This window comes from Argopecten irradians, chromosome 15 (genome assembly GCF_041381155.1).
Source record: "Argopecten irradians isolate NY chromosome 15, Ai_NY, whole genome shotgun sequence".
Classification (NCBI taxonomy): Eukaryota; Metazoa; Mollusca; class Bivalvia; order Pectinida; family Pectinidae; genus Argopecten; species Argopecten irradians.
Window position 1 is genome coordinate 21,232,945 of NC_091148.1, and position 12,153 is coordinate 21,245,097.

The 12,153-nt window shown below is 33.4% G+C and overlaps 1 protein-coding gene across 1 annotated transcript in view; it reads left to right on the top strand.

Annotated features, from left to right (window-relative positions):
- Positions 1-500: 500 nt before the first annotated feature.
- The window catches only part of LOC138308883 (carbohydrate sulfotransferase 8-like), a 40,307-nt gene continuing 28,654 nt past the window's right edge, over positions 501-12,153 (top strand). The window contains exon 1 of the mRNA XM_069249920.1: positions 501-725. The gene's annotated coding sequence lies outside the window, so the exon portion shown is untranslated. The remainder of the gene's footprint in view (positions 726-12,153) is intronic.

Genomic DNA, 12,153 nt, shown 5'->3' on the forward strand with positions numbered 1-12,153 from the left:
TGCATTGTCAGCTTTAAATATGTTTACTACAAAAACATTTTGACTCCACAGAAGGGAACATCTTTAAGGTAAACAATTTAAATATTGCTTGAAGCTTAGAACGCATGTACTAGTGTTCCCTTTGATATGAATGACGCTGACAAGACTGAATTGCAGATCGGTAGACCGTGGCTAATTGCGGTTATGTAACAAACGTTAACACAAAAAACGTATTCACACAATGTACTCTTAACAACTCGCCACCGCTGCCCCTGATCAAGATATGTCAATATAAAAATTGAAAATATCAATTTTGGGGAGATAAACTTTCGCTAAAGTGCTTATATCGCTGCGAAAATCAATCACATGCGAACAGAATTTGTTTACAATAATCCATTGAATCGTATCGTTGATGTACATGTATATATGGGTTCTAACAACCCGGTCTGTTTCTAGGACGCACCCTTCCCATTTGAAATCCTAACCCCTTTAAATCAAGAAGAAGTACGCGAATTGACTTTGATTGATTACCAGCACTACCCGTGAACACCTTGATGACAATACAGGTTGTTTAATACATCCAGTGTATTCTATATGCAGTGTTCATGTACTGTCGGATACACTGGGACTTACAAAGTTTTCAAAATCTGAGGATGAAACACGAAAATGTTTTATCAGGCAATTGGTGATACTCATTTTATTTTAATTACTATGGCTGTACATATATCGAGGGGATAACTACCAAGGTAAGACATTTTTTTTTGTTTCTTGGTATATTTTGTTTTAACACGAAGTTTACAGATTGATAAAATGTTTTATCAACTTCTATTATCACAATTCTAAACGAAACAATCGTTTCCTATTATGTTGCCATAACCAGTTTTGATTTGTTTTGATTTTTAATGAAATTGCATGCCGTAAACCAGATTCAAGGGAATATTTATTTGTTGTACAGAAGACTAAAATACTTTTGATTATAATAATTACTACATTAAAGAATTAATATTTACATTTTTATAATAATCATGCACGTGGTTAAAACTGCGACAACTGCCAAATTAACCATCACAGGGCTATAATATATAACGGGTATAGAGGATTTTACATGAGTGGCTATGGGATATGTAATTTATCAAACGAGTTCAATAATTTGATATGCAACGAGCTTTTAGGCGAGTGGCATATCAAATTATTTAATGAGTGCAATACATTTTATATCACATAGTCAGGAATGTAAAATTATATTTATAACATAACTTTTATTAATAGAAATATAAATAAAACTTTAAATTTCGTCTCAACAGCAAACAGTAGAAATCAGGCTCGGACGTGACGTTTCCGTCTACTGAACACTCATTCGACGTCATGTATATATAATGACGTCAAAACTACACGTGACGTCATAATAGTTTTTTTTTTTGTAAAAAACAACCAACTAAATAATGTTACATAGACAACAGTGTAACAGAAGGAATATTAGTTAGCTATTGTGTTCTATAATTAAACAATCAATAAATTAATTGATTCTCATATACTAGGTAGAAAAAACATTGGATCCTTCAGCTCAAATTCAACCAGGGTAGCCATGTTGAAATTAGGTGCAATATGCACCGCAAAATAATGAAAGTAATGTTTATACCTATTGATTATCAAAATCGATATTTTGAACCTAAATCTCAATTTGATTTTTAATTTCATATCATAGTTACAGTATCTAGGAATAATAACCTGCACAAAAATATTTTTACTTTTGAAATTCACAATGAGCCAGCCAATCAGCGGCAGGGTTCAAATTCTATCCTGGGCTCAATCTTGTATATGCAGGGGCAATTCCGAAGATTTTTTTTCCATTTAGTTGGTTGTTCCTTGTTTACACGAAAACATCACACAAATAATCATAAAGCATACGATCTTCTCAAATGATTTATGAATGAAAATGTAAAATATTTATCAGGATGAAATATTTTCATATATTCGTGAAGGTAGTTTTATTGGGGCCTTTTTGAAATCACAAAAGGAAAAAGAGATCTTATTTTAAAGGGATAACTAGTTGTACTTTCGATATGCAATGTTTAACGAAAATGGGGCTGTGGGCAGTTTCTATGTGTTTTTTAAAAATAACTTGAACACCACCTTACCGAGAAATTTGAAAGCGAAAGAAGGCAACATTTTAAACGGTAAAGGTAATAACCAAAAGTATCGCATGAAGCACGGTGATAGCATTACATTGTAAATACAAATAAACAAGTTAAATATTGTACACGTTTTTCCTCTGTTATGCATGACGCAGACAAGGCCGTTGTAGTAAATTATTTATTATTGTCAGTCTTATTTTCCGCATCATAAATGTCAGGAAGGAATTCAATAAAACATGCATCGATTATGTTTCTAAAGGGAGTGTCAGATTGCTTTCGTATATTTAAACAATGGCCACACACAGGCATTATTGAAGATATATTCTTAAGTACTCTTAAGTCATCAAACTTGGCTGTTGGTGCCATATACAATATAAGCAACAAAAAATGGTGTTTTGAAAGCGCTTTTTTTAAAGGAAACGATAGTGAAATCACTAGATAAGTTTACAATATAATGTGAATATATACATGTACATATTTTAGCGTTTGTAATTTTTCGCCAAAATATAATTGAGCTTGGCATTGCGTTAACCCCTTCATTTCATGTTATGTTATGCTATAAAGTGGTCAAATTACTTCGGTCTACAAAAACATGCACGACTTCACATACTGCATACACGGTAGGCCGTTCATAAGTCCCCTGGTTATTAATATAGCATTAATCAAATAACAAATAGTTATAATCATATCTCCATCCAGTCGAGTAAAATATACTCTGTCTACAGGCATTTGAGTCTATAAATATTTTCATAAACAATTTCAGAAAATGTATGATAATTAACAAACGGTATAAAATGTGACAATATGAATACTCTCAATTAAGAGACAGATAATATTTATTTAATTTGGTATATGCAATATACAATATATACCATGAAATATAAATGCCAGTAGGTACCGTGAAACATCGGAAAGCAGCCAAATCTAAAGACCTTGGACACCATAACGTCCAAATGTCCATACTTCTGCTGAAAAAGAATGGAAGCTAGGTAGAAAATAACCTTACCGATATGTTTTTATCTATATATTATTCATTTGCTCAACACAGCCCTTTGAAACTTCTAATTGAAGAGTTTCTGTCTGAAGCCGCAATGTCAGTATAAGTGTAGTACAGTTGCATTAATTGGCTCTCGAAAATTAAGTGCCCAATCAACGCCAAGAAACCAAATGTGCTACACATACACTAGCACGGCGGCATCAAACACATTTTTTTTTAAAATCGGAAATTTCAAAGGGCTGAGTTGATCAAATGGATATTAAACTAAATGGAGATTAAAATGAAATTCAGACGTCTTTTTTATCTTAGTCTTATCCGGAACAGAGGCTGTTATTCGATTGCTGCTATTTACTTACTACAATGAAAGACATAATCATATTTCAATCGTTGAAATACTCATTTAATAATGACGTTATTATCGAATTATTAATTGTCATATCAGTATTGAAATTCCTTTAAATTTATATTCAGCATTATAAATAAGAAGAAGCAGATAGGATACAAATCTTGCCATTTTGCTGATGCAAAAATTTAGATTTAATAACTTGTTGTATTTATGTCCAGGGTTAAAATGCAGAGACAATTATATAACATACTAAAAACTCTAGAAAACAGTAATCATAAAAGTTGTCACACAAAAAATATACATAGATCTACCCACTCTCTAAGGTAACACTAATAAACATATTATATCTATATAGTAAATTGTATCCAAATAATGCGTACATTGTCGGATATATCTTACATAAACATATTTATTTCTTATAATGAATTAAATAATGCATAAAACCTTTTAACCACCTTTACTTTATGTTTTTTTAACTTAAGATCAGATATCAATTTAATGATATAGAGATCTTTTACACTGAATTTTTTCGTGTAAAGACCTTTCATTTTTGACACTCACAATGCAAAAAGCATTACATCATCACATGATATTTTATCATACGTCGACCCCTTGTTCAGTCCATTTCTCTGTAGCCTACTTAGTCAGGCTCTCTATGTGAACGAGTTACTACAAAAATCTTATTCTTATTCATTGTTATATCTGACACTGACAATGCCATGGTTTCGAATTGCAGCGAGATCAGTGAACCATGCCGAATAACCTAGCTTATATAACAGACGTAATACATATATCTAATATTGTTAGACATGACATTCTACTGACACGAGGAAACAAAACATTGAAAAATAAAACTATTTACAATTCCCTACCTCAATCGTTTTCACCATGCTATCATTATTAGAAATAAAATTGTAGTTAAACAAAAAAAATATGTAATTTTCGTAAAGAAGGTGTCAGTTTATAAATTTGAGATACCTGCTAAATACCCCCCAAAAATATGTGAACATAAAATAAGATATAAATTGAAAAACGGACTCCCTCTCCCAATCCAAACTTAATTATACGTTTGCAACTCAAACGTGATTCCCTCGATTACGTTCTGTTCTCTTGTTTGATGTGTTTTAAATGCATTGTGACACATAACATTACAATGCTTCAGTCAATGCACTGAATTTGTTTCTATGCAGGTACACCTAGGTAAATTTGATACTTTTAAACTGGGCTGGTGACGTAACCGAAATATTGTCGTACAGACTTAATTATACGTTTGCAACTCAAACGTGATTCCCTCGATTACGTTCTGTTCTCATGTTTGATGTGTTTTAAATGCATTGTGACACATAACATTACCATGCTTCAGTCAATGCACTGAATTTGTTTCTATGCAGGTACACCTAGGTAAACTTGATACTTTTAAACTGGACTGGTGACGTAACCGAAATATTGTCGTACAGAGGCTCTGGGTATGGGTTCATTTCAAACAACCTGTGTTTTACAAGGACATACCCGACGATCCGACGTTTAAAGCCAAAATTTTCTAGTGTATATAGCTTGACCATTGTATTAAAATTTGAGGATGAAAACACGAAAATGTTTTTTATTTGATTAGCAATAGACATTTTATCATTATTAATATTGCTCAACATATATTGAAGGAACAGCTATCAAGGTAAGACCAAAATTAATTTAATTATTTGTTGATGGAGAACAACCGGAGTACCGGAGAAAACCCACCAACCAGCAGTCAGTAACAGCCAACTGTCCCACATGGGATTCGAACTCGCGAGCCAGTTGTGGAGGGTTTGTGGTAATGTGTCGAGACATCTTTTTTAAAGGATACAAATAATTTTGTTTTTTGAGACATCTTAACCAGTCGCCACCGCGGCCCCAATTCAAAACAAATTGGTCGTTTTCTATTTTGTTGCAACAGCAACTTTTATTTGTTCCTTTGATATTTCTGTTTTGTTTTCAGATCTTAGAAAATAGTTGTTTTGATATTTTATTTGTCAAATGTTATTACAACGATTCAGAACAAATCAGTCGTTTCCTATTTTGTTGCCACAACTGTTCGAATTTTAATTTGTTGTTGTTTTTAGATTTTTAATATTTTATACCATGAACCATACACAACGGAACACAATAAATAGTTCATTGCCATGCAATTAATATGTCGTTCTTATGCGACGATATTTATAATGACCTCAATAAATCTTAATTAGTAATCAATATTATATACTTATGATTTTAAGGTGATATGATTAAAATATGAAGTTACATATAACAATAATTTTAATCAAATTTAGTTCATGTCATATGAATCTAAAGCGTAAAAGGCATTTGTAAAAAGTTCATCTATATTAGTAGATGTTTCTAAACTTAACACAGTATTCAAGTAATGAGAGTTGTTTCATACATAACAACTTTTTTCCAAAGTACCTGGATATGTATATTATTGACGCAAAATGAAAAATACAATACTTAATAATTAACTTTATAATTCAAAGTGCGTTGAACTTGCACCATATTTAACGCACTTTGAAATAATTTTTTTCAAGGTACGTTAATTTATTCAAAGTTGGTATGAAAATGGCGCCATGAAAATTTATCTTTCTAACGGATGGGATTCATATCAACTGTATGTCAATTCTCGTAACAGTTTATTATTTTTATTTCTATTGCGATCATTCAAATTCAAAACTATACACGTGTATCTTTCGAATTTCCCGCTTGCGCTAGTGTTGACGTCACTAAGTTCAATAAAGGGTACAGCCATAGAATCAGCTCCAGAATATAGATCAACACAAAACGTATTGAAACAAGCAAATAAATAAAAAGTCATTTTTTCTGTAAATATCTGTAGCAAGTTGTCTGCTGCAAATTTTGTCAAAAAATTACGTTTCTGAGATAAACAGATTTTTTATATGGGGATTTCAAGAATAATCAATTTGGCGACTATTTTTAAGATGTGTCCTTTTTTCGCTTTGAGTATACCCTTTTTACTTGAATCATCATTGCGCTAGCATTTTTAGTTGTATCGAGCTAATTTTTGCTGTAAATCTTTATTAGGTCATGCTAATTAAAATATTAAGCATTAATGTGTGAATTGATGTCATTTAGTCAATTTATTTTTACATATAATGATGTACCGAACAGTTATCAAATGCCCCTTTCGCTCGAACCTCCTCGGGTCAATAAGTTCGTTCGAAACTGCCCATGAAAATACTTTTTTGACTAAGAGTATGAAGTATAGCGATATATATGCTATTCGCCTAACAATAGCTTACCTTTTAAGATTACAATCAGGATATAATAGTCGATAAACGGCGTATTTGTCGCGATTGTACTTAGTTTGGTTTGCCGACAGCATGATAACGGGTGAGCGTTTGCACGGTAGGTGAAGCTTCGAAAATGTCAGATCTTTGATTTGATCAGACAAATATAATATTAAGCTACATGTGCATGTATCTTTTGTGAAGCAAATTACAATGTACATCACTCATACAAACGGACTGGTATATGTCAATACATTCTGATATCGAATAAAATGAGAATTCAATCAAATGACTTTATTGTTAACATTTTCTGTAAGTCTCCGCTAAACTGTGAATATTAAACACATGTGAATTAATATACATGTATGTGTTTTAAGGAAGATACGTAATTAAATCAAGATATTTCATTTTTGCCGAGCAATACTATAGTTATAACCAGCTACAGATACATATTTTTTTCATCTCTCCATCTCTCCATCAATACTTTTCGTTCAATTTGTACAAGTGTATTTCATGAATATTGCCGAAGGCGTATGTATATTGTCTTTATATTTATGAATCATGTTAAACGATTATGATCTTCACTAAGCAACAACACTGGAAACAGGACTTTGTTAATTTATACATGTTTGATAAGACATAACTACTGTATTTAATGTTAGATCTAGATGATATTTCCTGTTTAGAGTGTTAAAATCTTATTCAGTTGCTCAAATACTATCTTACTAAAGACCATACGTAAGCTAGTGTTCACAATAGTATTATATCTGTGATAGAGAAACTAGACAACTATATGTAGGCATGGACTATTACTCCCTTATTTAATCAGCTGAACGTAGATCGAGGATTCAGAAAAAAAATCTTAGACGTATACAGTATATACCGATGCTTACTTAAAACAGGTCAGCGGGTAGGGGTATAGTAAGGCTAATTTCTCAAAAACTCCGTTTTATATGCTTTCATCGGAACCCATACAACTGTCTAATTATTTGAACAAAAAATTCAAGAAAATTAAACGACACATAATATTTTTATTAATTATGTCATTAACTTGAAACTCAAATGGAAAGTTTGGTCTTTTTAGGCCTTATTTTTATACGCATTCGAGTAACCATTTCAAAATCAATGTACTTTTTAAGATTAAAAACGACAGTGAGGTCATTGATAGCCATATAAACTTACATATGCAATATACAAAATATTGTTATTTGAAATATTCCAGTCATTTACCATGCTTAGAAAATATGTGTGTAAAATTGTATTTCAAGGAAAAAAGAACGTAGTTTTGAGTTATTGAGAACACAAAATTTCAAAACTGCTCTGTGAAATTCTAAACAAGAGGCCAATGGACCTTAAAGGTCATCTGATATTCAGTAAAAGTTAGTGATGTCATTTACAAGCCGACTGATGTCTTTTGTTCATGAAATAGGAACATAGATCTAATGGGACTACAAACAAAGTTTCATTAAGATTGATGCATATTAATGTAACTCCCATTATCGTGTTCACAAGGTTCAATAATTATCATCAAAAGCGTAATTAATATCCGTAACTAATATCTGTTATTAAGTTAAGAGTGGAATCAAGCTGATTTTCGAACTCGTACAAAATCTTTCCAATTGTTTGTCTACATACAAAGTTCACAAGGGGCAATCATTATTATTAGTGAAAAGGGCAATAACTCCGTAAATTACTGTTGAATCAAGCTCATTTTTAAAAATTTTCCGAGATATTTCCAATGTTATTCTACATACAAAGTTTCATTCGCTCGGTTCATTTTACTCTTGTTCATGGGTTTAATTATTATTATAAAAAGGGAAATAACTCTGTATGTTTCATTCGAATCAAGCTGATTTCCCAAGTTGTCTTATATCTTTCCAATGTTAGTCTACAAACAAAGTTTTATTAAGCTCGGCTTATATTTACTAAAGTTATCGTATTCACAAAGTCCTATCATAATCATTAGTGCAAAGGGCAATATCTACGTAAATAGCTGTCGATTCACACTGATTTCAAAACTCATTTGAGATCTTTCCAACGTTAGTCTTAATATAAGTTACGCTCGCTTTATATTTTAACCAAGTTATAGCATTCAAGGGTCTAATAATAATTATAAATGCAAAGGTTAATAACTCCATAAAAACTCGGTTATCATGCTGATTTTCGAGCTCGTCCAAGACATTTCCAATGGTAGTCTACATATAAATTTTCATTAGGCTCGGGTTTAATTTACTCAATTTATCGCGTGCACAAGGAATTGACGACGGAAAAAGATAATCGCAATAGATCACCATGATCCATGGTCAGGTGGCTAATAAAAAAAATTAAAATAAAAAAAAAAGTTTATCAACCAATCTTTCATTGGATAAATTTTAATGAAAATTTCATGAGGGGAAACTTTTAGGCCTCAATACGGAGCCCGCGAAGGGAAATATATTTATTAATCCGTGCATACGGTTTGTGAATCCGTTCGCACGGTTTACCAATCCGTGCACACGGTTTGCCAATCCGTTCGCACGGATTACGAATCCGTTTGCACGGTTTGTGAATCCGTCCGCACGGTTTATTAATCCGTGCACACGGTTTGTCAATCCGTTCGCACGGTTTGTGAATCCGTTTGCACGGTTTACCAATCCGTGCACACGGTTTGTCAATCCGTTCGCACGGTTTGTGAATCCGTTTGCACGGTTTATCAATCCGTGCACATGGTTTGTGAATCTGTCCGCACGGTTTGTCAATCCGTCCGCACTGTTTACTAATCCGTGCACACGGTTTGTGAATCCGTGCACACGGTTTACTAATCCATGCACACGGTTTGCCAATCCGTCCGCACGGTTTACAAATCCGTCTATAATTAGACTAGATCTATGCATTAGGATTACTAACTTCACTGGACATGTGTTCAATTCAATTCTAAGGGTTAACTCGGCGCTAGTATTAAGGATTACACGGTCATATAAGGTAAGGACATGCTAATTAATGAACTCAGGGGTTAACATGACTGTTTTTATATCGACCGTGGATATAACGTCAATGATAGCAACCCATGGAGTATCGAGGATGATCGCCCCTCATTGAGCATCCTTTTCTTGCGCTGAACCATGCAAGTAAATTGAGGTTCTTGGAATTCTCAAAATCTTACATTTTCTCCCTTTAAATGTTTTTGCATATACAGCAATAATGACCATATAATAATGTAGAAAGCAATGTCATTTACAACGGCTAACTAACCAAAACCTAATCTGACGCCGACGCCAAGGTGATTCCACAAAACAAGGAATGTGTACCTAAATACTCTATGGTGTTTTACCAAAGTCTGTAAAACATTGCTGCACACAACGATGTGTATGGTACATGTATATATTAAAAAACATATATCTGTGCTTTTCTGTGCTAAGTCATATGTACCTGTATATAAAGAATAACACAGTGCTTGGGATTTTGAGCACAGGTATTCGTCACATCTCCTCTGTATTCGCCAATGTTATCCACTCCTACTTGAAAGTACTCGCACCTCATGTTTCGAAATTTGATACAACGCTCAGCCGAATTAGTTCAAAGAATATTATAAAAATAACCTTGAAGCTATTCCGAACTGTCTTTATATCAAACTTGATATCGTCTTTAGACGTCACAGTGTCAGATTGGTTTCCATTCGTCAGTAAGCCCAACACAGGGATCTGATAATTAGTTACAGTTTATAGAAATACAGGTTACATGAGTTGTTGTTGTTGAATACAGAATATATTCCACATGGTGAGTTACTTGTTGAAAGTTACGAGCTTGAACTCGTGTATGGAAAACATTGTATGACCTGTGTCTACCCAGGGGCGTAGGAAGCGGGGGGGGGGGGCAATTGCGCTACATGTCTTTTTGCCCCCCCCCCCCCCACACCCATTTTCGCCGAGTGAAATGTTCTAAAAATGCACATTTGAAAGAAAAAAGGGTCCTCATGCACATTTTTGTACTTAATTTTAGAAAATTTTCCGCTGCGCGGCGCGTTTCCTAAAACGTTCAAGCACGTAATGTTCAAACCTTTAAAAATGAAAAATTCAATACACACGAACTAGACTAAAAATGTCCATCAAGGGATTACACTATTCATAAAAATGCTTCTTAAAAGATTAATTTGTTTATACGTCTTCAATTCCTTATTACTTTGAGTTACACAACAATGTGCCGATGGTGTGAATCCGGTATGTTCAGAGCGAGCAGGGTTGCATAATTATATGACGAACTCACAATTATCATTTCTAAATGCAGGTAACTTTAAATCGAAAAAATTACCGTGTTAAGAACGCTTTGAAATAAGCAAAATACATTGTAAAACTCATCTCAGCCATTCCAAATCGTAATATTTTTTCTCGGGGGAGACGCCCCCCCCCCCCCCCCCCCCCCAAATCAACAAAATCGCTTCGCGCCTTCGTGCTCGCAATTCATCAAAATACATCGTAAAACTCATCTCAGTATTCTAAATCTTAATTTCTTAATTTTTTGTCCCGGGGGGGGGGGGGGGGGGGGGGGAGAGAGAACCCAGGACCCCTAAAACAACAAAATCTCACGCCTTCGGTACACACAAATTCATCAAATACATCATAAAACTCATCTCAGTCATTCTAAATCTTACTAATTAATTTGCAGATGCCTTTGAGCTCCAACGTTCGGACGAGGACAACTGTACAATTTTAAAATTTAAGAAACAAACAATATATCGTGTCTATTTAATACTAGATTATTATACATGTATTTCCCCACTATATGAAGACGGACCATGTTACAACTCATTTAGATATTACTAATGTAAGTATTTTCATATGTACAGATCAGCATCCATACACTGATTATACATGTAAAAAATGTGAAAAGGTAACCAAAAAAAATCGATTTATTGTGATAATCAATCAACTATCATTTGTAAAATAATGAGAAACACTTGTGTATCATTAGTCAGCGTATATACATGTTTTTTTTTTTTTTTTTTTTTTTTTTTTTTTTTTTTTTTTTATTTAAGTCAACAATAAATCCATGGAAAATTTTAAATAAATAAAATGTTCACCTTCATAACGCGGGTCGCCTTGTGCTTTCCGCCTCGTCCTAATCATCGTGCGTTAGTTGACTATCACTGCGTCAGACGACAAAACAGCTCAATGAATCTTTTCTTCACATGTAGTTTTAAAGAAACATATTTTTGGAATGGCAGTGTTTATTGGTCTTTGGTCCGATTAGTGACAGTCGCGCGATGTCTTTCACCTTTGAGTTCGAAACCTATGTGGAGTGGGGTAGTTGTCAGGATTTGGAAACATATCGATGGTTTTCTCCCAATACTCTGGCTTTATTTTTTCTCTCGATAAGACTCGTCCTTTTAAAGCCCTGTCTGATCTTATCCTTGATCACCAGACGAGCGTGACATTATTTTAAGGA